This window comes from Suricata suricatta, chromosome X, assembly GCF_006229205.1.
Source record: "Suricata suricatta isolate VVHF042 chromosome X, meerkat_22Aug2017_6uvM2_HiC, whole genome shotgun sequence".
Classification (NCBI taxonomy): Eukaryota; Metazoa; Chordata; class Mammalia; order Carnivora; family Herpestidae; genus Suricata; species Suricata suricatta.
The window spans coordinates 45,937,733-45,943,371 of record NC_043717.1 but is presented as its reverse complement, the minus strand read 5'-3'; the positions used below and the strand labels follow the sequence as shown (position 1 = coordinate 45,943,371).

General features: G+C 37.5%; 1 pseudogene; it reads right to left on the bottom strand.

Moving 5' to 3' along the window:
• Positions 1 to 3,483: 3,483 nt before the first annotated feature.
• LOC115283405 lies at positions 3,484 to 4,867 on the bottom strand (annotated as a pseudogene).
• Between the last annotated feature and the right edge of the window lie 772 nt (positions 4,868 to 5,639).

Sequence of the window (5,639 nt, the reverse complement as noted above, 5' to 3'; positions counted from 1 at the left end):
TATATCTATATCTATATATATATAGAGAGAGAATTCTCTAAATCCAGTTAGTTTCTATAGTGTAATATTAGTTTAACAAGTAAAATATTATAATTCAACACATCCATACAACGCCTGGTGCTCAAAACAACAAGTGTAGTCCTCAACCCAGTCCCCTGTTTATCCCTCTCACCCCCATTCACCTGCATTCTAGTAACCATCAGTTTCTTCTCTATAATTAAGAGTCTGTTTCTTGGTTTGCTTCTCCCTCATTTTTCATCCTCTGCTCAATCGTTTTGTTTCACAAATTCTCCATATGAGGAAAATCATGTGGTATTTGTCTTTCTTTGACTTATTTCACTTAGCATAATACTCTCTAGTTCCATCTACATTGTTGGATTTTATTATTTTGTGGCTGAATAGTATTTTATTGTATATATAGAGCACATCTTTATCTACACACCAGTCAGTGGATAATTGGACTGTTTCCATAATTTGGCTATTGTAGATACTGCTTCTATAAACATTTGTGTGCATGTATCCATTCGAATTAATATTTTTGTATTCTTTGGGTGCCTACTAATGCAATTGATGGAACATATATTGTTTTATCATTAACTTTGTGAGGAAATTCCATACTCTTTTCCTGAGTGGCTGTCTTGTTTTGCATTGTCACCAACAGTGCAAGAGTCTACTTCTTTCTCCTTGTTAATACCTGTTGTTTCTTGTGTTGTTGATTTTAGCCAACCCGTTAGTGTGAGGTGATACCTCATTGTAATTTTGATTGGAATTTCTGTGATGATCTGTGATGTTGAGCATCTTCTCCCATGTCTGTTGGCCATCTGTACGTCTACTTCGTAAAAATGTCTATTCATGACTCTACTTATTTTAAAATTAGATTTTTTTGAGGGGGCAGTTACATCTTATAAGATCCTTATATATGTTGGATATTAACCTTTTATAAGACATGTCACTCACAAATATCTTCTACTATTCTCTAAGTTGTGTTTTAGTTTTGTTGATTGTTTCATTTGTTGTACAGAAGCTTTTTATTTTGATTAATTCTCAATAGTTTTTTTTTTTTCCTTATCCTCAGGAGATATACCTAGTTGCTATAGCCTAAGTCAAAGTGGTTACTACCTACGTTCTCATCTAGGATTTTTATGATTTCAGGTGTCACATTTGGATCTTTCATACATTTTAAATTCATTTTTGTGTATGGTGGAACAAAGTGGCCTAATTTTACTCTTTTCATGTTGTTATTTAGTTCTCCCAATACCATTGGTTGAAGACACTATCTTTTTATCCATTGAATAGTTATTTCCTTCTCTGACAAAAAATAATTGACCATGTGCTTTTGGATTCATTTCTCATATTTCCCTTCTGTTCTATTGATCTATGTGTTTATTTTGGTGCCAGTAGCATACTATTTTATCATTACAGTTTTGCAATATAATGAAGTTTCGGACTGTGGTGCTTCCAGCTTTGGTTTTCTTTTTAAAGGTCTCTTTATCAATTTGGGTCTTTTGTGGTCCTTTACAAATTTTTTGACATCTTTGTAGCTCTGTGAAAAATGATATTTTGGTGGAGAAGGCATTAAATTTATAGATTGCTTTGGGTAATATAGACATTTTAACAATATTTGTTAGTCCAATCCATGAGTATGGAATGTCTTTCCAATTCCTTGTGTCCTCTTTGTTTTGTTTAATCATCAGTTCTATAATTTTCAGTGCATCAGTCATTCACTTCTTTGGTTAAGTTTATTATTAGGTATATTATGGGTTTTTTGTGTAGTTGTAAATATGATTGATGCCTTAATTTCTGCTGCTTCATTATTCTTATATAGAAATGCAACAGGTTTTTGTATGTTGACTTTTTATCCTAAAACTTCACTGAAATCATTTATCAGTTCTAACAGATTTTCGGTGGAATCCTTTGGGATTTTCTATATACAGTATCATGTCATCTGCAAATAGTTTGACTTTTTCAATACACAGTATATATATATATTTCAATATACAGTATTATGTCATCTGCAAATAATTAGTTGTCTGTTGTGACTAGGACTACCAGTACTATGTTAAGTAATTGTGGTGAGAGTGGACATCCTTCTCTTGTTCCTGAACATCGATGAAAATCTCTCAGGTTTCCCCATTGAGTATGATATTATCTGTGAGTTTTTTATATATGACCCTTATTATTTTGAGGTATGTTCTGTCAAGCCCTACATTGTTGAAGATTTTTATCTTGAATGGATGTTGTACTTTGTTAAAAGCTATTTCTTCATTTATTGAAATAATAATGTTTTTTATTTTTAATTTTGTGTTTTATTTAAATTCCAGTTAGTTAATATACAGTATAATATTAATTTCAGATGTTGAATTTAGTGATTCATTACCTACATATAATACCCAGTTCTCATCACAACCAGTGCCCTCTTTAGTACCCATCACCCGTTTAAACCATCTCCTCCAGTAACCCTCAGTTTGTTCTCTATAGCTAAGTGTCTTTTTATGGATTGACTTTCTCTATTTTCCCCTTATGTTCAGTTGTTTTGTTTCTTTAACTCCACATATGAGTGAAATCATATGGTACATGTTCGTCTCTGACTGACTTATTGTGATTACAATCATATTCTCTAGCTCTATCCACATAATTGTAAACACAAGATTTCACTGGTTTTTGTGCGTGATTAATATTCTATTTTTTATATATACCACACCTTCTTTATCCACTCATCAGTTGTTGGATATTTGGGATCCTTCTATAATTTAGTTATTGCCGGCAATGCTGCTATAAACATCGGGGTGCATGTATTTCTTTGAATCAGTATTTTTGTACCCTTGGGTAAATACTTAGTAGTGCAACTGCTGGATCCTAGTGTTGTTCTATTTTTAACTATTTTTTAACTATTTTAACTGTTATCTAGAGTGGCTGCACCACTTTGCATTCCCACCAACAATATAAGAGGGTTCCCCTTTCTCTTCATCCTCAACAACATCTGTTGTTTCATGTGTTGCTAATTTTAGCCATTCTTACAGGTGTAAGGTGGTATTTCACTGCAGTTTTGATTTTGATTTCCCTGATGATGAGTGATGTTGAGAATGTTTTCCTGTGTCCGTTGGGTATCTGTATGTCCTTTTTTGAGAAGTGTCTATTCATGTGTTCTGTTCTATTCTACTGGATTATTTTTTGGGGGGCAGGTATTAGGTTTTATAAGATCCTTATATATGTTGGATACTAACTAGTTATCATAGATGGATTTGCATATGTCTTACCCCTTTCTGGAGGTTGTCTTTTTGTTTTGTTGAATTTTTCCTTTGCCATGCAGAAGATTTTTATCTTGATGAGATCCCAATAGTTCATTTTTGTTTCTGTTTCCCTTTCATACAGAGATATATGTAGTAAGCAGTTGTTATGGCTGATATCAAAGAGGTTACTTCCTGTGATCTACTCTTAGATTTTTTTCAAGACTTACGTTTGGCTCTTTTTTCCATTTTGAATTTATTTTTGTGTTTGTTGTAAGAAACTGGGCAGTTTTATTCCTGTGCGTTTTGCTCTCCAGGTTTCCCAACACCATTTGTTTAAGAGAGCATCATAATCCATAGAAATATCTGCCCCTGGAGAGGGTTCTGTTTGTGGTTGGCAGTAATTGGGGAGGTAAGAGCTCAGTATTCTTTCCCACACCAAAAGGGCACTGCCCATGATATCTTTTGGATGGCCAGTTACTCCACCTTTTCTGCACATTGAATTTTCTCAGACACCTATGGCCCACTTTGTTTTACCACCTAATTTTTCTGCCTCCCAATTATATCTGCCAGCAATGAAACGTGAAGAGCCCAAGACACATGGAAACAGATGTCACTGCTCAGGGTTTTGGGCAGGTCCTGCTGTAGGTAATAGTACTGCACTTGCTGCAGAAGGGCATCAAGCTGGGGAAGGCTGTGTCTGGGCCCAGAGTCACTTCCACTGAGTATAATTGAGCTTCTCTAAATTCTTGGATTTTCTTCATATCGGACTGCATTTTTTCTGTGAACTGTTTCAGATTCTTGGTCAAGAATGGACTTTTTGGGCAAAAATGTGAATTTTCTCTTGCAGATCTAAAGGAGTGATCCAGGGGTACAGGATCCCAATTCTTTCAGCTTTGCTCAATGTGTTTCTGATATCCTGCAGGAGCTCCCAGTGGAGCTGTCCTTCCAGCTGGGCAATCGGGCTACTCATGTGGGAAATGTAAGAAAACTTGGTAATGGTGCCATTAATGCTGTTGTAGATAGCCGAATCTAGTTCCTCAAAGCAGTTCAAGAGACAATATTCATGCTCCCTCAAGGAATGATAGAGCTGCTCAAACTCCCAGATGATCTTTTCCCTCTCCAGACTCAAAACTTCAGACTCAAAAGTTCAGCTCATGCCTTCTCCCCCTATGGCCAATACCTCCTTAAGCTTTTCAGACTTTTCAGGTGGTCCAGCTGATTTGCTCCTTGAATCCTTCCACTGCCTCCTCTAGTGGCAGCACGTTGTGCCCACTGTGCTAGGGGAACAAGTCTCATACTATCTGATGGCCATTTGGTCCTCCTTGCGGTATAGCTTCAGGGGCTTGTGGTGCTTCTTGCACATGCCCTTCTCTCCCTCAGGCCCGAACAGCAGCTAGCTGAGCAGTTGCTACACCAGTTGGGTCACATTGACCTGGTGCTTGTTGAGCCCTATGTACCACTACAGGAAGATATCCTGGCACTGGGGGCACTACACATCGGTCTCCACCTTACTGTAGCAGTAGGTGAGGTATGTGCAACAGATATTGTGGCCACAGTTGGGAATCATGAGCTGGTTACAGGAACATGGGGCACGTGGTCTCCTGCTGTAAGCAGTAGGCCCTGCTACTGGAGGCCATGTGTGGGCCTGAGCAGTACAGAAACATAGACCTTGGTGCCCACCTCTGTACGGAGCCCAACTCTACCACACTCCTCCAGCTTGGGGCAATCCTCTAGCAGAGGGCTGTGCTTCCTGGCCCAGATCAAAGGCACACACACTGGCCCCCACTTTGGCTAGCCATTCTTGGGCCTGGGCACCCCATCAAGTGGACACAAGGCTCCACCTTCACTGGGAGCCCCATGTCTGCACAAGAAAAATGATGAGAGGCACTGCCAGTTGAACTGGGAACATCTTAAACTCAAGACATGCTTACTCTTTAAATGTTTGGTAGAATTACCCTGTGACCATTTGGTCCTGGACATTTGCTTGCTTGTTGGTCGATCTCTGTTTACTGATTCAATTTCTATGCTGGTCATCAGTCTGTTCAAGTTTTCTTTTTGTTCAGTTTTGGTAGTTTATGTTTCTGGGAATTTATCCATTTCTTTTGGAGTGCCCAATTTATTGGCATATAATTTTCCATAAAGATCTCTTATAATTGTTTGTATTTCTGTGGTCTGGGTTGTGTTTTCTTCTCTCTTATTTGCAATTTTATGCATTTGGGTCCCTTCTTTTCTTTTTGATAAGTCTGGTTAGGGGTTATCAATTTTATTAATTTTTTCAAAAAACCACTCCTGGTTTCATTGATATGGCCTACTGGGTTTGTTTGTTTGTTTGTTTGTTTGCTTCTGTAACATAAATTTCTGCTCTGATCTTTATTATGTCTCTCCTAATGGCTTTAGGCTTCATTTGTT